The sequence below is a fragment of the Phyllobates terribilis genome, unplaced genomic scaffold, assembly GCF_046119375.1.
Source record: "Phyllobates terribilis strain yellow unplaced genomic scaffold, ASM4611937v1 Scaffold_29__1_contigs__length_15306474, whole genome shotgun sequence".
Classification (NCBI taxonomy): Eukaryota; Metazoa; Chordata; class Amphibia; order Anura; family Dendrobatidae; genus Phyllobates; species Phyllobates terribilis.
In genome coordinates, this window is record NW_027362789.1 from 8,442,161 (window position 1) to 8,465,824 (window position 23,664).

General features: G+C 51.8%; 1 protein-coding gene across 2 annotated transcripts in view; it reads left to right on the forward strand.

Annotated features, from left to right (window-relative positions):
* The first annotated feature begins 9,623 nt into the window (after positions 1-9,623).
* Positions 9,624-23,664, forward strand: part of LOC141178619 (uncharacterized) — a 45,328-nt gene continuing 31,287 nt past the window's right edge. The window contains exon 1 of one of the 2 annotated variants that reach the window (XM_073660502.1): positions 9,624-9,703. The gene's annotated coding sequence lies outside the window, so the exon portion shown is untranslated. Of the gene's footprint in view, positions 9,704-9,808; positions 9,938-23,664 lie in introns of those variants that run through there. The other variant, XM_073660503.1, reaches the window with a different exon arrangement.

Here is a 23,664-nt window from a genome sequence, read left to right on the forward strand (position 1 = left end):
GAACTCATTCTGAAAGTAGTGGTCTATACTCGGAGGTTTCCAGTAATTTCTCCTCATACAGCAAAAGGGATAAGGGTTATGAAGGCCCTGCCCCAAGGCTCTTGTCATATGGCTTAAATATTATAATGTACACAACATGAAAAGAGAGAATAATAAGAATTGGTCAGCGGTAATCGGTGCAAAACTGAGAGTATGGACTTACAACCTTACTACACAAGGCCTCCTTGTATTTCCCAGGTACACTTCACCTGTGAGAGACAGAATATAAAAAAAAATCCAGAAAATCACATTGTATGATTTTTACATAATTAATTAGCATTTTATTACATGAAATAAGTATTTGATACAATAGAAAAACAGAACTTAATATTTGGTACAGAAACCTTTGTTTGCAATTACAGAGGTCAGACGTTTCCTGTAATTCTTGGCCAGGTTTGCACACACTGCAGCGGGGATTGTGGCCCACTCCTCCATTCAGATTTTCTCCAGATCTTTCTGGTTTCGGGGCTGTCGCTGGGCAACATGAGTTTCAGCTCCCTCCAAAGATTTTATATTGAGTTCAGGTCTGGAGACTGGCTAGGACACTCCAGGACATTGAAATGTTTCTTACGGAGCCACTCCATAGTTGCCCTGGCTGTGTGTTTCAGATCAAGTCATGCTGGCAGACCCAACCACGTCCCATCTTCAATGCTTTTACTGAGGAAAGGAGGTTGTCGGCTAAAATCTCACGATACATAACCCCATCCATCCTCCCTTCAATACGGTGCAGTTGTCCTGTCCCCTCTGCAGAAAAGCAACCCCAAAGAATGATGTTTCCCAGACATGTGCTAGCATGTGCAGGGGGATCTTGCGTGGCCTGCAGGATTTTAATCCATGATGGCGTAGTGTGTTATTAACGGTAATGTTTCAGACTGTGGTCCCAGCTCTCTTCAGGTCATTGATCACGTCCTCCCTTGTAGTTCTGAGCTGATTCCTGACTTTTCTCAAAATCATTCTTACCCCATGAGGCGAGATCTTGTATGGAGGCCCAGATCAAGGAATATTGAAAGGCATCTTGTGTTTCTTCCATTTTCTAATAATTGTACCCACAGTTGTTGCCTTCTCACCAAGCTGCTTGCCTATTGTCCTGTAGCCCATCCCAGCCTTGTGCAGATCTAAAATTTTGTCCCTGGTGTCCTTAGACTGCTCTTTATTCTTGGCCATGGTGGTGAGGTTGGAGTGTGATTGGTTGAGTGTGTGGATAGGTGTCTTTTATACAGGTAATGAGTTCAAACAGCTGCAGTTAATACAGGTAATGAGCGCAGTTTCATAAAGAAAAACTAACAGGTCTGTGAGAGCCAGAATTCTAGCTTATTGGTAGGTGATCAAATACTTGTTTTATGCAACAAAATGCAATTTAATTGTTTAAAAATCATACAATGCGATTTTCTGGTTTTTATTTTTAGATTCTGTCTCTCACAGGTGAAGTATACCTACGATAAAAATTACAGACCTCTCCATTCTTTGTAGGTGGGAAAACTTGCAAAATTAGTAGTGTATCAAATACTTATTCTCCCCACTATACATCTGTTTAAAAGCCCCCTTTAAACAGACGTACAGAGAGAAGAGGCCCCCTCCTCTTAACTCTATACACTGCCCCTATTGGACAAACTATCAGCAGATTTGGGTTTCATTATCATCTCTATGCTGATGACACCCAATTATACACTTCTCCCCCTAACATCACCCCTACCCTAATACAAAATATCAAGGATTGTCTGTCTGCTGTCTCTAACATCATGTCCTCTCTCTATTTTAAACTGAATCTCACCAAAACTGACCTTTTTGTGTTTCTCCCCTCTACTAACCCAACTCTACCTCACACCGAAATTACCTTGGAGGGTTCAACCATAACTCCCAAGCAGCACGCCCGATGCCTTGGGGTCATATTCGACACTAACCTTTCCTTTTCTCCCTATATCCGATCACTCACTCGCTCTTGTCAACTGCATCTTAAAAACATCTCCAGAATCCGACCCCTTCGGAAACTGCTAAAAGTCTTACAGTCGCTCTGATTCACTCTCGTTTGGACTACTGCAACTTTCTTCTGATCGGTCTCCCTCTTACCAAACTTTCTCCTCTCTAATCCGTCCTGAATGCGGCAGCCAGGGTCGTATTTCTGTCCAGTCATTTCACTGATGCCTCCATCTTGTGGCAGTCATTACACTGGTTGCCCATTGACTACAGGGTCCAATATAAACTCATCGCTCTCACCCACAAAGCTCTCCACAGTTCTGCACCGTCTTATATCTCCTCTCTCGTCTCTATCGCCCTACACGTGCCCTCCGTTCTACAAATGACCTAAGACTAACATCCCCCATAATCAGAACCTCGCATCTCCGTCTCCAAGACTTCTACCATGCTGCGCTAGTTCTCTGGAATCTACCCCAGACGAACCGACTGATGCCTAGCCACCACATCTTCAAGCGCGCATTAAAAACCCATCTCTTTAAACAATCCTAACACCTTAACTACTCAGTAAATTAACTTTCCCCTGTTCCCTCCTTCTAAATATCATTCAGAATCTGTTCCCTTCTCTTCATCTGTCTCCACACTCTCCATGCACAAGATAACTGCACTCAATACTTGAGTATTGCACTTAAACATATGGGCTGATGACCGGATCATACAGCTTTACATGAATATCCCTATTTATTATAATTGCCTGACCTGAAATAACAAATCACTTTTCACCCAGTGTGTCCACCATTTCCTTGTAGAATGTAAGCTTGCGAGCAGGGACCTCACTCCTGATGTAACTGTTTAAACTGTCCTTAAATTGTATTGAATTTAGTATCTGTACATGTCCCCGCTTAATTGTACAGTGCTGCGGAATATGCTGGCGCTATATAAATAAAAATTATTATTATTATTAATTATTAAAGGCTTTCTGAGGCTGGATAAACCAGAAGATATTTCCAGCATTTAATCTCTTTCAGATGAATATTTTGAGCAGATTCAACAGAAGTAAATCTGCAGCAGAAGGAAGATGAGCAGCGACACCCATAGCACTGCCCTTCCATGCTCCTAGGAATCTTCTGTTGTTTGCCTATATATCTCCATGTTATCGCACAATAATAATATCTGACATATTTACATAGTTAATACGAATGAAAAAAGACGAATGTTCACAAGTTTTAATCGAATGGGAGAAAATAAACCTACAACCATAATGCATGTTCCGTTCTGACCAAAAGAGCTAAATATTTGCTTCTGATCTCAATTGTCAATCTACTGGAGATTCATGAAAGCGCCTTACATATTTACATCATTATTTATGTTATTTGTTTTTAAAAAGCATCTAAGTCTAAAAAAACATCTATATGGTATAAAAATCCCTCCAGACCGATGGTTTTGTCCGGTTAAAGTAAAGGAGCTAAAAAGCCCTCACCCTCCAAGTAATTTTGTCTTATCCTTTATCGTTGTTGTTTTACAAAGAACTGTCACCCAGCTTATATTTTATTAGATACAAATTACCTTTGATGTGGCGCATCATATATATATTTCCAAGAGAAGAATCAGTGACTTCTTTGCATTTAGTGGTTACTACTCACCTGTGTAGTCATATGTAGGAATCTCCTCTTTACACCGCTCATCACCCCTCACATATGTCTCTGTTACAGTGTCCATTTTAGGACATGATCAGATATCAAAATCAAACATCAGAATGATGTCAGTTTGAGGCTAAATACCCTGTCTGACAAGTGATTCTGACAAGTGATTCTGACAAGTGATTTTGACGAATGATTCTGACGAGTGACTTTTACAACTGTAATAATAATAATAAAAAAAACAGTACCTGTTCGCTAATAGGACTTGAACCCAAAAGTCTGTGTTCCAAAGCCAGCACACTAACCAATAAGCTATTAACTTAGCTGTAAAAACCTATGAGTTCTATTTGGTCATATGATTTTCAGTGCAAACTTGTCTAAAACTCATTAGGACTTATGCACAGACTGCAAGCCAGCCACATTCAAATGATGTTTGATTCTGATGTGTGAGTCTGATGTGTGACTTTCTTCAAACATCAGAATCATAATGACTTTTATCCACCCTGAGTATTTTCATGGTTAATCTTATAAGACAAGAAAAGCTGGCAGCTACTATCACTTGACTTGATAGTGCAATGGTAAGGCATCAGCCTCTGAAACTACTTTGTCAGAGTTGAAATCCTGACAGGAATAAGATTTTTATTTTTTTTTTAATTATGCCTATTTAGCACACAAACTACAGGGGTGTTTTACTTTTAATATCTGACGTTTTGATTGTCATCCTGATGTGTTAAGAGTTTTGGACACGCTGTCTATTTGCATGGTAAATTAGATAGCAAAAGTAAATTGGGAGTTTGCAGCCAGTACTTGGGTGGATGGAAATAAAAATTTACAATAAAAACATTTTATCATTAGACCCCTTTAAGAAGCTATGCAAATATAAAGTCACTTGGAAATAGATATGTAGTAAATTCTTGCCTCCCAATTTAGTTTGGCTATGTAATTTACCATACAAATAGACAGCGTGTCCGAAACTCTTAACACGTCAGGATGACAATCAGAACGTCAGATATTAAAAGTAAAACACCCCTGTAGTTTGTGTGCTTAATAGGAATAATTAAAATAAAAAAAATCTTATGCCTGTCAGGATTTGATCTCTGACAAAGTAGTTTCAGAGACTGTTGCCTTACCATTGAACTATCCAGTCAAGTGATTGTAGCTGGCAGCTTTTCTTGTCTTATGAGATTAACCATGAAAATACTCAGGGTGACTAAAAGTCATTATGATTCTGATGTTTGAAGAAAGTCACACATCAGACTCACACATCAGAATCAAACATGATTTGAATTTGGCTTGCTTGCAGTCTGTGCATAAGTCCCAATAAGTTTTAGACAAGTTTGCACTGAAAATCATATAACCAAATAGAACTCATAGGTTTTTACAGCTAAGTTAATAGCTTAGTGGTTAGTGCGCTGGCTTTGGGACATAGACTTTTGTGTTCAAGTCCCATCAGCGAACAGGTACTTTTTTTTTTTAATATTATTATTATTATTATTATTATTATTACAGTTGTAAAAGTCACTCGTCAAAATCACTCGTCAGAATCATTCGTCAAAATCACTTGTCAGAATCACTCCTCAGAATCAGTTGTCAGAATCACTCGTCAGAATCATTCGTCAGAATCACTCTTCAGAATCACTCTTCAGAATCATTCGTCAGAATCACTCTTCAGAATCACTCTTCAGAATCATTCATCAGAATCATTCGTCAGAATCACTCGTCAGAATCATTCATCAAAATCACTTGTCAGAATCACTCGTCAAAATCACTTGTCAAAATCACTCGTCAGAATCACTTGTCAGAGTCACTCGTCAGTGCTTGCATAGTGCACCACCTCTCACCATACAAGACCGCAATCTTACAGATCAGTCCAGCCTGCAAACCTTGCTCCAGTACATGCTGTGTGCATGTGTCTTGTCTGATTGCTTAGGGCGGTGGCCCAGTTACTTTCTGATTCTTATAGCTGCTGTGGGCGCACTCCTAAAGCGTACCCAGCCTATTGCTGTGAGTCACTGGATATTTAAACCCCCCCACCCAGAAGGAGGTGCCTGAGCAACACTAACAATCAGTGTGCTCCTTGCCTCTGAGTTGCCAGGTCCTGTTCTGCATCTTGTCTGATTCTGTTACCTGTATCTGTGACTGCTAGTCTGTTTCCGCCACCCTGGGGGCTGTATACCCCGGACTGTTACCTGTGACTTCTAGTTTGTTTCTGCCTTCCTGGGGGCTGAGTACCCAGGCTCGTTCCTGTATCTCGTTCCAGTGTCAGTTCTTGTCTGAACTGTCTCCTAACCTGTTACCTGTTTCTCTCTATGTCCGTACCTTCCCTTTTCCTGCAGTGTCTGAACCTGCACCTAACTCCAACTCGTTGTCTCTGTACTTCTGTTTGTGAGTTTAGAGTCCACTAGCTACTTCATTGTAAGTACCTTGTGTGTATCTGGTTCTGCTTGTCCCTTTTCCCTTCCTCCGTATCTACCTCCTGTGTTCTAAGCATCTTCCTGTATTTTCCAGTCTGTTCCATGTGAACAGAGCCCTGTCCTCTCTGCCTGCACCTTCTGCCCTGTTCTGCTCTACCTTGTCCACCACTCCGGCGGTGTCGCTCTGCTCTACCTTGTCCACCGCACCTGCGGTTTCGCTATGCTCAGTTTGCTCACCGCACCTGCGGTTTCTCTCTGCTCTGCCTTGTCCATTGCTCCGGCGGTTTCGCTCTGCTCTACCTTGTCCACCGCTCCAGCGGTTTCACTCTGCTCTACCTTGTCCACTGCACCTGCGGTTTCGCTCTGCTCTACTTTCTCACCGCACCAGCGGTTTCGCTCTGCTCTGCCTTGTCCACCACTCCGGCGGTTTCGCTCTGCTCTGCCTTGTCCACTGCTCCGGCAGTTTCGCTTTACTCTGCTTCTCTACCGCATCTGCGGCTCTGTTCTTGTATCCCAATCTGTACTGGACCCTATCCAACCTACGCTCCAACCTGCTAGTGTCCACCTGTCTGCACACCAGCCGTGCCTGCCAGTACCTCCCTGCCTGCACTCCAGCCATGCTTGCCAGTACCTCCCTGTCTGCATTCCAGCCGAGCTTGCCAGTACCCACCTGTCTGCATACCAGCCGTGCTTGCCAGTAACCACCTGTCTGCATACCAGCCATGCTTGCCAGTAATCACCTGTCTGCATACCAGCCGTGCTTGCCAGTACCCACCTGTCTGCATACCAGCCGTGCTTGCCAGTACCCACCTGTCTGCATACCAGCCGTGTTTGCCAATACCCACCTGTCTGTATGCCAGCCTAACCTGCCTGTACTGCATTCCCCGGTGTGGGTCAACAGCCATGTCCGGGGTCTGACCTGGAGTAGCACCTGGTCCCTCTGCTCGGTTCCTCCCTGGTGCACGGAGTCGACTGAGCCGCCGTGCGACCTTGGTCGGATCGGGTTGATACTTAGTTACGCCCCTCCAGGCACTCATGGTACCCATGGTACAGTGGGATCACTAATCACGCACACGCCAGTCAGTCCGGGCGTGTGCATAACAGTTTTCTCATGCCATGGTTCCCGTTGAGCCCCACGGCCCTTCGCTCTCAGAGACATTTGAATCCTTGTCTGGCGAATACGTGCACCAAGAAAATTTTTTTCCACAAGCTGAGGTCCAGGCGATTTACGCACCAGCCCAAATGGAGCTATCAACACTCGTTCCTGCGGATCTGCCACGGTACTATGGGGATCCAAAACGAAGCCGTGTGTTTGTGGAGCAATGCATGCTGCATTTCAAGTTCTATTCTCACTATTTTCCTACCGATCGGGTTAAAGTAGCATTTATGATGTCCTACCTAGCGGGTGATGCCTTGAAATAGATCGCCCCCCTATGGGAAGCATGGGATCCTATCATCTCTGACCTGCAGGCCTTCCTGGTGGCCTTTCTAATGGTCTTCGATGACCCTAATCCTGAAGCCTCTGCTAAAGCTTCCCTTCCCAATATCCCGGAGCAGCCCCGATGAGTAATGTGTGTAGGTAGCCTACCAGTTCTCCAGCCCGAAGAGACAGCTGCCCACCCAGAATCCACACAGGATGACTATGCTCCACAGAATACTTCTCTTCCCAACCTCAAGAGGCAGTCCAGACGTGCAAGGCATAGAGGTAAACCATCACGCCAGGTTCTGTCCTCCCAAAGACCTCCTGTTCCCAAGCCCGTAGAGGCAGCTATCCGCACTGAATCCATGAAGGTTGACCATGTTCGTCAGGCTAAGCAGAGGCCGGAACTCAGTCACAAAATTGGATTGCGGTCCCTCTGCAGTTGTTTGGGACCCCCTGACGGTCTTTGTCCAGCGAAGGTTGGGGAATCCCAAGACATTAGGCCTGTAGGAGAGGCTGCCCTTGGCGTTAGTGTTTCCTCTCCACAGATGACCATGACTGTCTCCATGGCAAGTGAAAGCCTCGGATTAACCGGAAGTTTCGGGCTTAAAGCCTTGAAGAGTCAGTGTTTGATTCCAGTCCGAAAACTCCAGAAGTCAGTTTGGGCATTGTCAGCGGAAGGACGAGCCCTACGCAGAAACAGTCAAAATATGTCTGTACAAATTAAGCTCCAGATTGGAGCATTACACATGAAGAAGTTCACATTCCAGGTGCTGACTGGTTTACTCACAGGTCGTCCAGAGCCAAGAGATCTAGTGCCCGCTCAGGTCTGGAGATCCTGCATGGTGTATCCTAGGGGACTGCTAAGGTACAAGGGGTGTCCAGTCCCCATATTTTCAGGACAGTCAGCAGTTTCTTCTTCTTCTTCACTAGATCTGCTACCTTGTCCACCGCACCTGCGGTTTCGCTCTGCTCTGCCTTGTCCACCGCTCCGGCGGTTTCGCTTTACTCTGCTTGTCTACCGCATCTGCGGCTCTGTTCCTGTATCCCAGTCTGTACTGGACCCTATCCAGCCTGCGCTCCAACCTGCTAGTATCCACCTGTCTGCACGCCAGCCGAGCTTGCCAGTACCTCCCTGTCTGCACTCCAGCCGTGCTTGCCAGTACCTCCCTGTCTGCAGTCTAGCCGTGCTTGCCAGTAACCACCTGTCTGCATACCAGCCATGCTTGCCAGTAACCACCTGTCTGCATACCAGCCGTGCTTGCCAGTACCCACCTGTCTGGATACCAGCCGTGCTTGCCAGTACCCACCTGTCTGCATAGCAGCCGTGCTTGCCAGAACCCACCTGTCTGCATACCAGCCGTGCCTGCCAATACCCACCTATCTGCATGTCAGCCTAACCTGCCTGTTCCTGCATTCCCCAGTGTGGGTCAACAGCTGTGTCCGGGGTCTGACCTGGAGTAGCACCTGGTCCCTCTGCTCGGTTCCTCACTGGTGCACGGAGTCGACTGAGCCGCCGTGCGACCTTGGTCGGATCGGGTTGATACTTAGTTATGCCCCTCCAGGCACTCTTCGGTTCATGGTACAGTGGGATCACTAATCACGCACACGCCAGTCAGTCCGGGCGTGTGCATAACAGACTGAATTCATTTTTTACATACAGATAATTATAGGCCGTGTGTATTTAGTCCTGTCTATTACCTGGTGATGTGAGGGGCTGGGGAACCTCCATCATGACGTCCTTGTACAGATCTTTGTGTCCTTCTAAATACTCCCACTCCTCCATGGAGAAATAGACAGCGACATCCTGACACCTTATAGGAACCTGACACATACAATGATACTGTCATCCCCCGATCCCTTCATAGCGTTACTGTATAATGTCCCAGCATTCCCAGCAATGTCACCTCTCCAGTCAGCAGCTCAATCATCTTGTAGGCGAGTTCTAGGATCTTCTGGTCATTGATGTCCTCATGTATCAGGGGGTGAGGTGGAGGCGCTGTTATTGGGCTCAGGGGTCTTCCCCATCCCTCAGACACAGGGTCCTGACAGCGCCCACTAGAGGTCTTCTTCACTACTGTGTAATCCTGGTTATGGAGAGACACTTTATCTATCTAGTAGACAACTTCATCCAGCACCATGACAACCAGCACAGCAGAGTCCTGCAGCCACTGAGGCCCCTGATCATGTGACCCCTGACTCCTCCCCTCCTGTGACCTCATCACAGGTCCTGTGTGCACAGAACAGTCATATATGTGGTGGCGGCTCTGCAGGTGGAGGTATGTGGAGATTCCCCATTACTGGGCATTAACCCCTTCAGCACGGAGACTCTTTTGGGGTCTCTGTGTGGTGTGAACAGTGAGGTAACAGCTGTGGACAGAATGCGGCTTAGCTGGTTCCCGTCCACATTAGATCCATTCAGACGACTGCAGGATGAAGGACAGAAGCCCAGAGAAGTCCTCACACAGCGCCATTATTCCTCTCCTGGTTCCAGCACAGTAATGTAGATACTGGTGATTATCTCTCCATTACGAGTATCGGGGGAGTTCTAGACCGCCCCCCGTATGTCTTGTGTCTGTTATACGGCCAGTATACATTCGGGCATTGCCTGCCATACACTGTAGTGCTGTAGCCATGTTTTCTACTGGCATTACTGCGATTGTCCGGCCGCATCTTGTTATCGGTAGTGATGAGGGAACGTGCTCGGATAAGGGGTTAACAGAGCGCACTCGAGCATAACTGAGTATCATCGGAGTGCTCGTATATTGTGTTCGAGTCCCTGTGTCTGCATGATTTGCGGCTGTTAAACAGCTTCAACACGTGAGGATTCCCCAATAAACAGGGAATCCCTGCATGTGTTGAGGCTGTCTAACATCTGCAAATCATGCAGACACAGGGACTCGAACATGATATACGAGCACGCCAAAGATACTCAGTTATACTTGAGCGTGCTCGGTTAACCCCTTATCCAAAGATCATTTGCTGATCACTAGTTATTGGATAATTACTCAAAGTCAGTATAGTGCTATAATCAGACGTTCATGTATCTGCAACTATAATAACCTACATATGTGACACAGGAACTAGGGCAGTATAAAATATAACATTTATTGATAAAGACAATAAAATATATATATACTGTGGCAAGACGACTCGCTCGGCTCTCCAGGAGGCAGACTCAGGACACACGTTCTAAGGTTACCTTTCTGCTGGTTTATTGTCTGGCATAAACTCGTGCAGGGTTTCGCAGAAAAAATAAACAAGACCCCTCTGGGTTAAATGGAAAAACAAAACAAAGTATAGCTCCATCCATAGTTGAGCGGGTTCCGCCCGATCTCGGTAGCATAAACTGCACAGGTAACAAGCTCTGCAGCTTCCACAATACTGTCTGGAGACTTCCCTCTCCAGACCACACTTCACAGGGAAAAAAAACAGGACTGAGCTTTTACACATTGCTCAGCCACACCTTGAGGGGAGGTAGGGGGAATGGTGTCCCGCCCTCTTTGCCATTCCCATAAAACCGCACACCCTTTAACAGAGTAAATCTACCAGCATATAACATGCTGGCAGAAAAATAAAGTAGGTCTTAGTTCACACAGGAGAGCATCCTGAGTGATACATACCTCCCCTCACATATAAAACCAGTGACACTGTCACATATTCCCCCCCTCTGCCCAAAGCCGGGGGTTTGGGCACCTTCTGACACCAGGCAGGGAATCCTAGAGAGGGCATCTGCATTCCCATGTAACTTCCCGGGCCTATGCTCCACGTGAAAGTTAAACTCTTGAAGTCCTAGGAACCATCTAGTTACCCTGGCATTTTTACCCCTCTTCTCCCTCAACCATCTCAACGGGGCATGGTCTGATACTAATTTAAACTTCCAGCCTAGTAGGTAATATTTCAGTGTATCCACGGCCCATTTTATGGCTAAACACTCTTTCTCTACTATGGCGTAGTTCTTCTCGCAGGAGGACAGCTTTCGGCTTAGATAGAGAATGGGATGTTCTTCCCCATTTATCTCTTGGGAGAGTACAGCCCCTAGACCAACCTCTGAAGCGTCCCTCTGGACTACAAATTCTTTCTTGAAGACCAGGACCGGCTGCTTGCACAGTGTTAGCTTCAACTGTTGAAACGCGGTCTCCGTTTCTTCCGTCCATTTCACCATGATTGATTTGGTGCCTTTTAGAAGATTCGTTAGTGGCGCGGCAATCATAGCGAAATTCGGGATAAACCTCCGGTAGTATCCCACCATTCCCAGGAATGCTCTCACCTGCTTCTTCGAGAGTGGTTGCGGCCAGGTTTGAATTGCCTCCACTTTCTTGATTTGCGGCTTTATTTCGCCTCTCCCAACAACATAGCCCAGGTACTTGGCCTCCTCCTTTCCGATGGCACACTTTCTCGGATTTATGGTAAATCCTGCCTTCCTTAGCGCGTCCAGAACGGCCTGTAGTTTAGGTAGGTGACTAGCCCAGTCTGGGCTAAAGACCTCAATGTCGTCGAGGTAGGCTGCGGCATACTTCTTATGTAGGGCTAGGATCCGATCCATAGCCCCCTGGAAAGTGGCTGGGGCCCCCTGTAGTCCGAATGGCATCTGCGTGTATTGAAAACACCCATCAGGTGTTGAGAAAGCCGTCTTCTCCTTAGCCATTTGGGACATGGGGATCTGCCAGTAGCCCTTCGTCAGGTCAAGAGTGGTGATGTACCTCGCCGGTCCAAGCCTCTCGATGAGTTTGTCGACACGGGGCATCGGGTACGCGTCACACTTGGATACCTCATTCAGTCTGCAGTAGTCATTACAAAACCTCCACTCTCCATTGGGTTTCGGCACGAGGACGATTGGGCTCAACCACCCACTCTTTAACTCCTCTATTACTCCGAGGTCTAACATCCTCTTCACCTCGGCCGAGATCACCTCCCGGCGTCCTTCTGGAATCTGATACGGCTTCAGATTCACTCGTACGTGCGGCTCTGTCAGCACATCATGCTCTACCACTTGAGTATGCCCCGGCAACTCTGAGAACAGCTCCCGATTCCGCTGTAGTAATTCTCGACACTGTTGCTTCTGGGCCGGTGATAGAGTCTCTGCAATAGTGACCTCCTCCACCTTGCCTTCTGGTGCGGCTCCCAGGCAAGGAGTTTCCACAGGTTCACGGTCCCGCCACGGCTTGAGCAAATTTACATGATATATTTGATGCGGCTTTCTTCGGCCAGGCTGGTGGACTTTATAATTAACCTCGCTGACTTTCTCCACCACCTCGTATGGACCTTGCCATTTGGCGAGGAACTTGCTCTCAACGGTAGGGATCAGCACCAAAACACGGTCCCCGGGCTGGAACTGTCTTAGTCTCGCCAACCGGTTATAGACCCTCGCCTGGGCTTCCTGCGCCTGGAGGAGATGTTCCTTCACGATGGGCATCACCTTTGACATTCTCCCCTGTAACTGGGCGACATGTTCGATGATACTCCGGTGTGGTGTGACTTCAGCCTCCCAAGTTTCCTTGGCGATGTGTAGGAGACCTCTTGGATGCCGCCCATATAGGAGCTCAAATGGAGAGAAGCCAGTGGAGGCTTGAGGAACTTCTCTGACCGAGAAAAGCAGAAATGGGAGCAGGTAGTCCCAGTCTCGCCCATCCATTTCAACAACCTTCTTGAGCATCGCCTTTAAGGTCTTGTTGAAGCGTTCTACTAGGCCGGCCATCTGTGGATGATAAACCGAGGTCCGAAGCTGAGTTATCTGAAGGACTCTGCAAAGCTCCTTCATCACCTTGCTCATGAAGGGGGTTCCTTGGTCTGTCAGAATCTCTTTTGGTAGACCTGTCCAAGCAAAAATATGGACCAGCTCTCGGGCTATACTTTTACTGGACATGTTCCTTAGGGGAACCGCTTCCGGATACCGAGTCGCATAGTCCATGATGACCAGGATATATTGGTGGCCCCGAGCTGATTTAACTAAGGGGCCCACGAGGTCCATGGCAATCCTCTCAAAGGGAACCTCTATCACAGGTAGTTGGACTAAGGGGCTACGGAAGTGGAAGGAGGGAGCGGTTATTTGGCAGGTGGGGCAGGACCTACAATAGTTTTGAACTTTTCGATAACACCCTGGCCAATAAAACCTTCTCAATATCCTCTCCTGAGTTTTCTCGACCCCTAGGTGTCCCCGCAGAACATGTGAATGGGCCATATGTAGCACCCGCCGTCTGTATGGCCCCGGCACTAACAGCTGTTCCACTATCTCACCGCCCCTCAGTTTGGCCACCCGATATAGCAACTCCCCCTGCACTGCAAAGTGGGGGAATCTGGTGTCGGCCCCTGGCTCTTGGGCAACCCCATTACATACAGTAACCTGGTAGGAACGCCCCTTTTAAGGTCAGGTCTCGAACTTGAGCAGTCCAAAAGTTCTCTCTGGACATATCTAACGCAGGGAGGTCGGCCTCCTCGGTCACCATCTCACCCTCATCACCGACAAGGACGCACAGTGGGAACTCCTCCATCTGAGACTTCGTCCGGGGTTCTTCTTCAAGGACCTGGATTTTCCCCATGCTACTTAGTCCAGTTCCCTTCCCCCACAAGTCCCAGAATAAGGAAAAATGTGCAAAGCAGTCATCAAAGCAAAAGGTGGCTACTTTGAAGAACCTAGAATATAAGACATATTTTCAGTTGTTTCACACTTTTTTGTTAAGTATATAATTCCACATGTGTTAATTCATAGTTGTGATGCCTTCAGTGTGAATGTACAATTTTCATAGTCATGAAAATACAGGAAAATCTTTAAATGAGGTGTGTCCAAACGTTTGGTCTGTTCTGTATATACACAAAAGCACATATTATGACAGAATTAGTTGTCTATGTGCATGAAAAATAAAGTGCAATGTGAAATATAATAACTGTACACATATATATAGAATATGTACCTAAAGTTACACATGCAAACATATATTAAGTGTGTACCCATGAACAATTCTTATATGCATAAAAAAACAATAGAATAAGAGGGATACGTAGATTAATGTCTATACGGGTCCGCTTAAATGGTCTTAAATATCCAGGAAAATCACAAGACTGAAATATTATTATTTTATATAGCGCCATTGATTCCATGGTGCATGAGAAAGGGTTACACACGAAATACAGATATCACTTACAGTAAATGACCTAACAATGATAGACTGGTACAGAGGGAAGAGGACCCTGCCCTCGCGGGCTTACATTTATAGGATGGTGGGGAAGGAGACAGTAGGTTGGGGGGTTGCAGCAGCTCTGGTGGTGGTGAGGCGGCAGCGTGGTCATTGCAAGTTGTAAGCTTTCTTGAAGACATGGGTTTTCAGGTTCCGTCTGAAGGATCCGAATGTGGCAGATAATCGGACTTGTTGAGGCGCAGAATTCCAGAAGATGGGGGAAATTCGGGAGAAGTCTTGGAGGCGATTGGGTGAGGAATGAATAAGTGTGGAGGAGAAAAGGAGATCTTGGGAAGACCGGAGATTACATGAGGGAATATATTGGGAGATTAGTTCAGAGATGAACAGAGGAGAAAGATTATAGATGGCTTTGTAGGTCAGTGTTAGTAGATTGAACTGGATATGCTGGGCAATTGGGAGCCAGTGAAGGGATTTGCAAAGAGAGATGAACTATAAAGAATAGGTTTTGGCTTACAAATTTTATTGTAAAATACTGACCAAATACTGAACATGTGAATGTGGGCTTAATCTTTGTATAGGAATTTTCAGTAACAGCGCAGTCATCTGCGGAGGTTCCCCTATACCTATGATTAGGCTGTGCCACCGTAATTGTACACACGGTTACTTGGTGTAACGCTGGTGGATGTGGACCCACAGGGCCACGGGCCGAGCTTACCCTGGAGGGCATAACTAGGTGTCTACCAGGTCTTCACTAGAGCCTCTGGTGGAGAGGATAGGATGGGCTGCTGGTAGACATCGGGTACTACTCAATGGTAGTCCCCAGGACCGCAGCAGCTGGTGGAAGAGTCAGAGACACTAGTGCGAGGTATAACAGGAGCAACAAACTGGACACTAGCAGAGTGAACTGCCCAGGAACCAACATTCAGCAGAGAGCGGTGGGTGGAGTGGCCTAATATAGGACCTGCCGGCTAATATAGGACCTGCCGGCATGGTGGGTGAACAAATGTAATATTATTGTCACACCGCCAAATGGTAAAGATATGAGGGAAAAACCTCGTGCACACACGGCTCCACTCCGTACACCTCGTACACACACGGCTCTGCTCCATACACCTCGTACACACGCGGCTCCGCTCCGTACACCTCATAGATGTGCGGCTCCGCTCCATACACCTTGTACACACGCGGCTCCGCTCCGTACACCTCGTACACAGACGTCTCCGCTCCGTACACCTCGTACACAGACGTCTCTGCTCCGTACACCTCGTACACGGGCGGCTCCGCTCCATACGCCTCGTACATGCGCGGCTCTGCTCCGTACACCTCGTACACACACGGCTCCGCTCCATACACACACAGCTCCGCTCCGTACACCTCGTACACACACGGCTCCGCACACCTCGTACACACGAGGCTCCGCTCCGTACATCTCGTACACACGCGGCTCCGCTCCGTACACCTCATAGACACACGCGGTTCCGCTCCGTACACCTCGTACACACGCGGCTCTGCTCCGCACACCTCATACACGCGCGGCTCTGCTCCGCACACCTCATACACGCGCGGCTCCACTCCGTACATCTCGTACACACGCTGCTCCGCCCTGTACACCTCGTACACACACGGCTCCGCTCCGTACACTTCGTACACATGCAGCTCCGCTCTGTATATTTCGTACACACGCGGCTCCGCTCCGTACATCTTATACACACACTGCTCCACCCCGTACACATGCGGCTCCGCTCCGTACACCTCGTACATGCGCGGCTCCGCTCCGTACACCTCGTACACGCGCGGCTCCGCTCCGTACACACGCGGCTCCGCTCCGTACACCTCGTACACACACGGCTCTGCTCCGTACACCTTGTACACACACGGCTCCGCTCCGTACACCTCGTACACATGCGGCTCCGCTCCGTACACCTCGTACACGCGCGGCTCCGCTCCGTACACCTCGTACACGCGCGGCTCCGCTCCGTACACCTCGTACACACACGGCTCCGTTCCGTACACCTCGGACACACGCGACTCCGCTCCGTACACCTCGTACATGCCCGGCTCCGCTCCGTACACGCGCGGCTCCGCTCCGTATATTTCGTACACACACGGCTCCGCTCCGTACATCTCGTACACACACTGCTCCACCCCGTACACCTCGCATACGCGGCTCTGCTCCGTACACCTCGTACACACGCGGCTCTGCTCCGTACACCTCGTACACACGCGGCTCTGCTCCGTACACCTCGTACACACTCGGCTCTGCTCCGTACACGTCATAGACACACGCGGTTCCGCTCCGTACACCTCGTACACACGCGGCTCCGCTCCGTACACCTCGTACACACGCGGCTCCGCTCCGTACACCTCGTACACACACGGCTCCTCTCCGTACACACGCGTGGCTCCGTACACCTTGTACACACACGGCTCCGATCCGTACACCTCGTACACATGCAGCTCCGCTCCGTACACCTCGTACACGCGCGGCTCTGCTCCGTACACCTCGTACACGCGTGGCTCTGCTCCGTACACCTCGTACACATGGGGCTCCGTTCCGTACACCTCGGACACACGCGGCTCCGCTCCGTACACCTCGTACATGCCCGGCTCCGCTCCGTACACGCGTGGCTCCGCTCCGTATATTTCGTACACACACGGCTCTGCTCCGTACATCTCGTACACACACTGCTCCGCCCCGTACACCTCGTACACACGCGGCTCCGCTCCGTACACCTCGTACATATGCGGCTCCGCTCCATACACCTCATACACACGCGGCTCTGCTCCGTACACCTCGTACACACGCGGCTCTGCTCCGTACACCTCACAGACACACGCGGCTCAGCTCCGCACACCTCGTACACGCGCGGCTCCGCTCCGTACATCTCGTACACGCGCGGCTCCGCTCCGTACATCTCGTACACACGCTGCTCCGCCCTCTACATCTCGTACACACGCTGCTCCGCCCTCTACATCTCGTACACACGCTGCTCCGCCCCGTACTCCTCGTACACACGCGGCTCCGCTCCGTACACCTCATACACACGCAGCTCTGCTCTGTACATCTCGTACACACGCGGCTCCGCGCCATACATCTCGTACACACACTGCTCCACCCCGTACACCTCGTATACATGCGGATCTGCTCCGTACACCTCGGACACACGCGGCTCCGCTCCGTACACCTCGTACATGCCCGGCTCCGCTCTGTACACGTGCGGCTCCGCTCCGTATATTTCGTACACACGCGGCTCCGCTCCATACATCTTGTACACACACTGCTCCGCCCCGTACACCTCGTACACATGCGGCTCTGCTCCGTACACCTCGTACACATGCGGCTCTGCTCCGTACACCTCGTACACATGCGGCTCTGCTCCGTACACCTCGTACACATGCGGCTCCGCTCCGTACACCTCGTACACGTGCGGCTCCGCTCCGTACACCTCGTACACGTGCGGCTCCTCTCCGTACACCTCGTACACGCGCGGCTCCGCTCCGTACACCTCGTACACGCGCGGCTCCGCTCCGTACACACGCGGCTCCACTCCGTACACCTCATACACACACGGCTCTGCTCCGTACACCTCGTACACACGCGGCTCCACTCCGTAGACCTCATACACACACGGCTCTGCTCCGTACACCTCGTACACATGCGGCTCCTCTCCGTACACCTCGTACACACGCGTGGCTCCGTACACCTTGTACACACACGGCTCCGCTCCGTACACCTCGTACACATGCGGCTCCGCTCCGTACACCTCGTACACGCTCCGCTCCGTACACCTCGTACACACACGGCTCTGCTCCGTACACCTCGTACACATGCGGCTCCGTTCCATACACCTCGGACACACGCGGCTCCGCTCCGTACACCTCGTACATGCCCGGCTCCGCACTGTACACGTGCGGCTCCGCTCCGTATATTTCGTACACACGCGGCTCCGCTCCGTACATCTTGTACACTCACTGCTCCGCCCCGTACACCTCGCACACGCGGCTCCGCTCCGTACACCTCGTACACATGCGGATCCGCTCCGTACACCTCATACAGACGCGGCTCTGCTCCGTACACCTCGTACACACGCGGCTCTGCTCCGTACACCTTGTACACGCGCGGCTCTGCTCCGTACACCTTGTACACACGCGGCTCTGCTCCGTACACCTTGTACACACGCGGCTCTGCTCCGTACACCTCGTACACACGCGGCTCTGCTCCGTACACCTCGTACACATGCGGCTCCGTTCCATACACCTCGGACACACGCGGCTCCGCTCCATACACCTCGTACATGCCCGGCTCCGCTCCGTACACGCGCGGCTCCGCTCCGTATATTTCGTACACACGCGGCTCCGCTCTGTACATCTCGTACACACACTGCTCCGCCCCGTACACCTCGTACACACGCGGCTCCGCTCCGTACACCTCGTACACATGCGGCTCCGCTCCGTACACCTCATACAGACGCGGCTCTGCTCCGTACACCTCGTACACACGCGTCTCTACTCCGTACACCTCGTACACACGCGTCTCTGCTCCGTACACCTCGTACACACGCGTCTCTGCTCCGTACACCTCGTACACACGCGTCTCTGCTCCGTACACCTCGTACACACGCGTCTCTGCTCCGTACACCTCGTACACACGCGGCCCCGCTCCGTACACGCGTGGCTCCACTCAATACACCTCGTACACATGCGGCTCCGCTCCGTACACCTCGTACACATGCGGCTCCGCTCCGTACACCTCGTACACACGACTCCGCTCCGTACACCTTGTATACACACGGCTCCGCTCCATACACCTCGTACACATGCGGCTCCGTTCCGTACACCTCGGACACACGCGGCTCTGCTCCATACACCTCGTACATGCCCAGCTCCGCTCCGTACACGCGTGGCTCCGCTCCGTACATCTCCTACACACACTGCTCTGCCTCGTACACCTCGTACACACGCGGCTCTGCTCCGTACACCTCGTACACACGCGGCTCCGCTCCGTACACCTCGTACACACGCGGCTCCGCTCCGTACACCTCGTACACACGCGGCTCTGCTCCGTACACCTCGTACACACGCGGCTCTGCTCCGTACACCTCGTACACACGCGGCTCTGCTCCGTACACCTCGTACACACGCGGCTCTGCTCCGTACACCTCGTACACACGCGGCTCTGCTCCGTACACCTCGTACACACGCGGCTCTGCTCCGTACACCTCGTACACACGCGACTCTGCTCCGTACACCTCGTACACACGCGGCTCTGCTCCGTACACCTCGTACACACACGGCTCTGCTCCGTACACCTCGTACACACGCGGCTCTGCTCCGTACACCTCGTACACATGCGGCTCCATTCCGTACACCTCATACACACGCGGCTCTGCTCCGTACACCTCATACATGCGCGGCTCCGCTAAGTACACACGCGGCTCCACTCAGTACACCTCGTACACATGCGGCTCCGCTCCGTACACCTCGTACACATGCGGCTCCGCTCCGTACACCTCGTACACATGCGGCTCCGCTCCGTACACCTCGTACACACGGCTCCGCTCCGTACACCTCGTACACATACGGCTCTACTCCGTACACCTCGTACACACGCAGCTATGCTCCGTACACCTCATACATGCGCGGCTCCGCTCCGTACACACGCGGCTCCACTCCGTACACCTCATACACACAAGGCTCTACTCCGTACACCTCGTACACACGCGGCTCTGCTCCGTACACCTCGTACACACGCGGCTCTGCTCCGTACACCTCGTACACACACGGCTCTGCTCCGTACACCTCGTACACATGCGGCTCCATTCCGTACACCTCATACACACGCGGCTCTGCTCCGTACACCTCATACATGCGCGGCTCCGCTAAGTACACACGCGGCTCCACTCAGTACACCTCGTACACATGCGGCTCCGCTCCGTACACCTCGTACACATGCGGCTCCGCTCCGTACACCTCGTACACATGCGGCTCCGCTCCGTACACCTCGTACACACGGCTCCGCTCCGTACACCTCGTACACATACGGCTCTACTCCGTACACCTCGTACACACGCAGCTATGCTCCGTACACCTCGTACACGCGCGGCTCCGCTCCGTACACACGCGGCTCCACTCCGTACACCTCATACACACACGGCTCTACTCCGTACACCTCGTACACACGCGGCTCCACTCTGTAGACCTCATACACACACGGCTCTGCTCCGTACACCTCGTACACACGCGGCTCCACTCCGTAGACCTCATACACACATGGCTCTGCTCCGTACACCTCGTACACACGCGGCTCCTCTCCGTACACCTCGTACACACGCGTGGCTCCGTACACCTTGTACACACACGGCTCCGCTCCGTACACCTCGTACACATGCGGCTCCGCTCCGTACACCTCGTACACATGCGGCTCCGCTCCGTACACCTCGTACACATGCGGCTCCGCTCCGTACACCTCGTACACATGCGGCTCCGCTCCGTACACCTCGTACACATGCGGCTCCGCTCCGTACACCTCGTACACATGCGGCTCCGCTCCGTACACCTCGTACACATGCGGCTCCGCTCCGTACACCTCGTACACATGCGGCTCCGCTCCGTACACCTCGTACACATGCGGCTCCGCTCTGTACACCTCGTAGATGCGCGGCTCCGCTCCGTACACATCGTACACACACGGCTCTGCTCCGTACACCTCGTACACATGCGGCTCCGTTCCATACACCTCGGACACACGCGGCTCCGCTCCGTACACCTCGTACATGCCCGGCTCCGCTCTGTACAGGTGCGGCTCCGCTCCGTATATTTCGTACACACGCGGCTCCGCTCCGTACATCTTGTACACACACTGCTCCGCCCCGTACACCTCGTAAACACACTGCTCCGCCCCGTACACCTCGTACACATGCGGCTCTGCTCCGTACACCTCGTACACATGCGGCTCCGCTCCGTACACCTCGTACACGCGCGGCTCCGCTCCGTACACCTCGAACACGCGCGGCTCTGCTCCGTACACCTCGTACACGCGCGGCTCTGCTCCGTACACCTCGTACACACGCGGCTCCGCTCCGTACACCTTGTACACATGCGGCTCCGCTCCGTACACCTCGTACACACGCGGCTCCGCTCCGTACACCTCGTACACATGCGGCTCCGCTCCGTACACCTCGTACACACGCGGCTCTGCTCCGAACACCTCGCACACACGCGGCTCTGCTCCGTACACCTCGCACACACGCGGCTCTGCTCCGTACACCTCGTACACACGCTTTTCTGCTCCGTACACCTCGTACACACGCGTCTCTGCTCCGTACACCTCGTACACACGCGTCTCTGCTCCGTACACCTCGTACACACGCGTCTCTGCTCCGTACACCTCGTACACACGCGTCTCTGCTCCGTACACCTCGTACACACGCGTCTCTGCTCCGTACACCTCGTACACACGCGTCTCTGCTCCGTACACCTCGTACACACGCGTCTCTGCTCCGTACACCTCGTACACACGCGGCTCTGCTCCGTACACCTCGTACACACGCGGCTCTGCTCCGTACACCTCGTACACACGCGGCTCTGCTCCGTACACCTCGTACACACGCGGCTCTGCTCCGTACACCTCGTACACACGCGGCTCTGCTCCGTACACCTCGTACACACGCGGCTCTGCTCCGTACACCTCGTACACACGCGGCTCTGCTCCGTACACCTCGTACACACGCGGCTCTGCTCCGTACACCTCGTACACACGCGGCTCTGCTCCGTACACCTCGTACACACGCGGCTCTGCTCCGTACACCTCGTACACACGCGGCTCTGCTCCGTACACCTCGTACACACGCGGCTCTGCTCCGTACACCTCGTACACACGCGGCTCTGCTCCGTACACCTCGTACACACGCGGCTCTGCTCCGTACACCTCGTACACACGCGGCTCTGCTCCGTACACCTCGTACACACGCGGCTCCATTCCGTACACCTCATACACACTCGGCTCTGCTCCGTACACCTCGTACACACTCGGCTCTGCTCCGTACACCTCGTACACGCGCGGCTCTGCTCCGTACACCTCATACACGCGCGGCTCCGCTAAGTACACACGCGGCTCCGCTCCGTACACCTCGTACACACGCGGCTCCGCTCCGTACACCTCGTACACATGCGGCTCCGCTCCGTACACCTCGTACACACGGCTCCGCTCCGTACACCTCGTACACATACGGCTCCGTTCCGTACACCTCGGACACACGCGGCTCTGCTCCATACACCTCGTACATGCCCAGCTCCGCTCCGTACACGCGTGGCTCCGCTCCGTACATCTCGTACACACACTGCTCTGCCTCGTACACCTCGTACACAGGCGGCTCTGCTCCGTACACCTCGTACACAGGCGGCTCTGCTCCGTACACCTCGTACACAGGCGGCTCTGCTCCGTACACCTCGTACACAGGCGACTCTGCTCCGTACACCTCGTACACAGGCGGCTCTGCTCCGTACACCTCGTACACACGCGGCTCTGCTCCGTACACCTCGTACACACGCGGCTCTGCTCCGTACACCTCGTACACACGCGGCTCTGCTCCGTACACCTCGTACACACGCGGCTCTGCTCCGTACACCTCGTACACACGCGGCTCTGCTCCGTACACCTCGTACACACGCGGCTCTGCTCCGTACACCTCGTACACACGCGGCTCTGCTCCGTACACCTCGTACACACGCGGCTCTGCTCCGTACACCTCGTACACACGCGGCTCTGCTCCGTACACCTCGTACACACGCGGCTCTGCTCCGTACACCTCGTACACACGCGGCTCTGCTCCGTACACACGCGGCTCTGCTCCGTACACCTCGTACACACGCGGCTCTGCTTCGTACACACGCGGCTCTGCTCCGTACACCTCGTACACACGCGGCTCTGCTCCGTACACCTCGTACACACGCGGCTCTGCTCCGTACACCTCGTACACACGCGGCTCTGCTCCGTACACCTCGTACACACGCGGCTCTGCTCCGTACACCTCGTACACACGCGGCTCTGCTCCGTACACCTCGTACACACGCGGCTCTGCTCCGTACACCTCGTACACACGCGG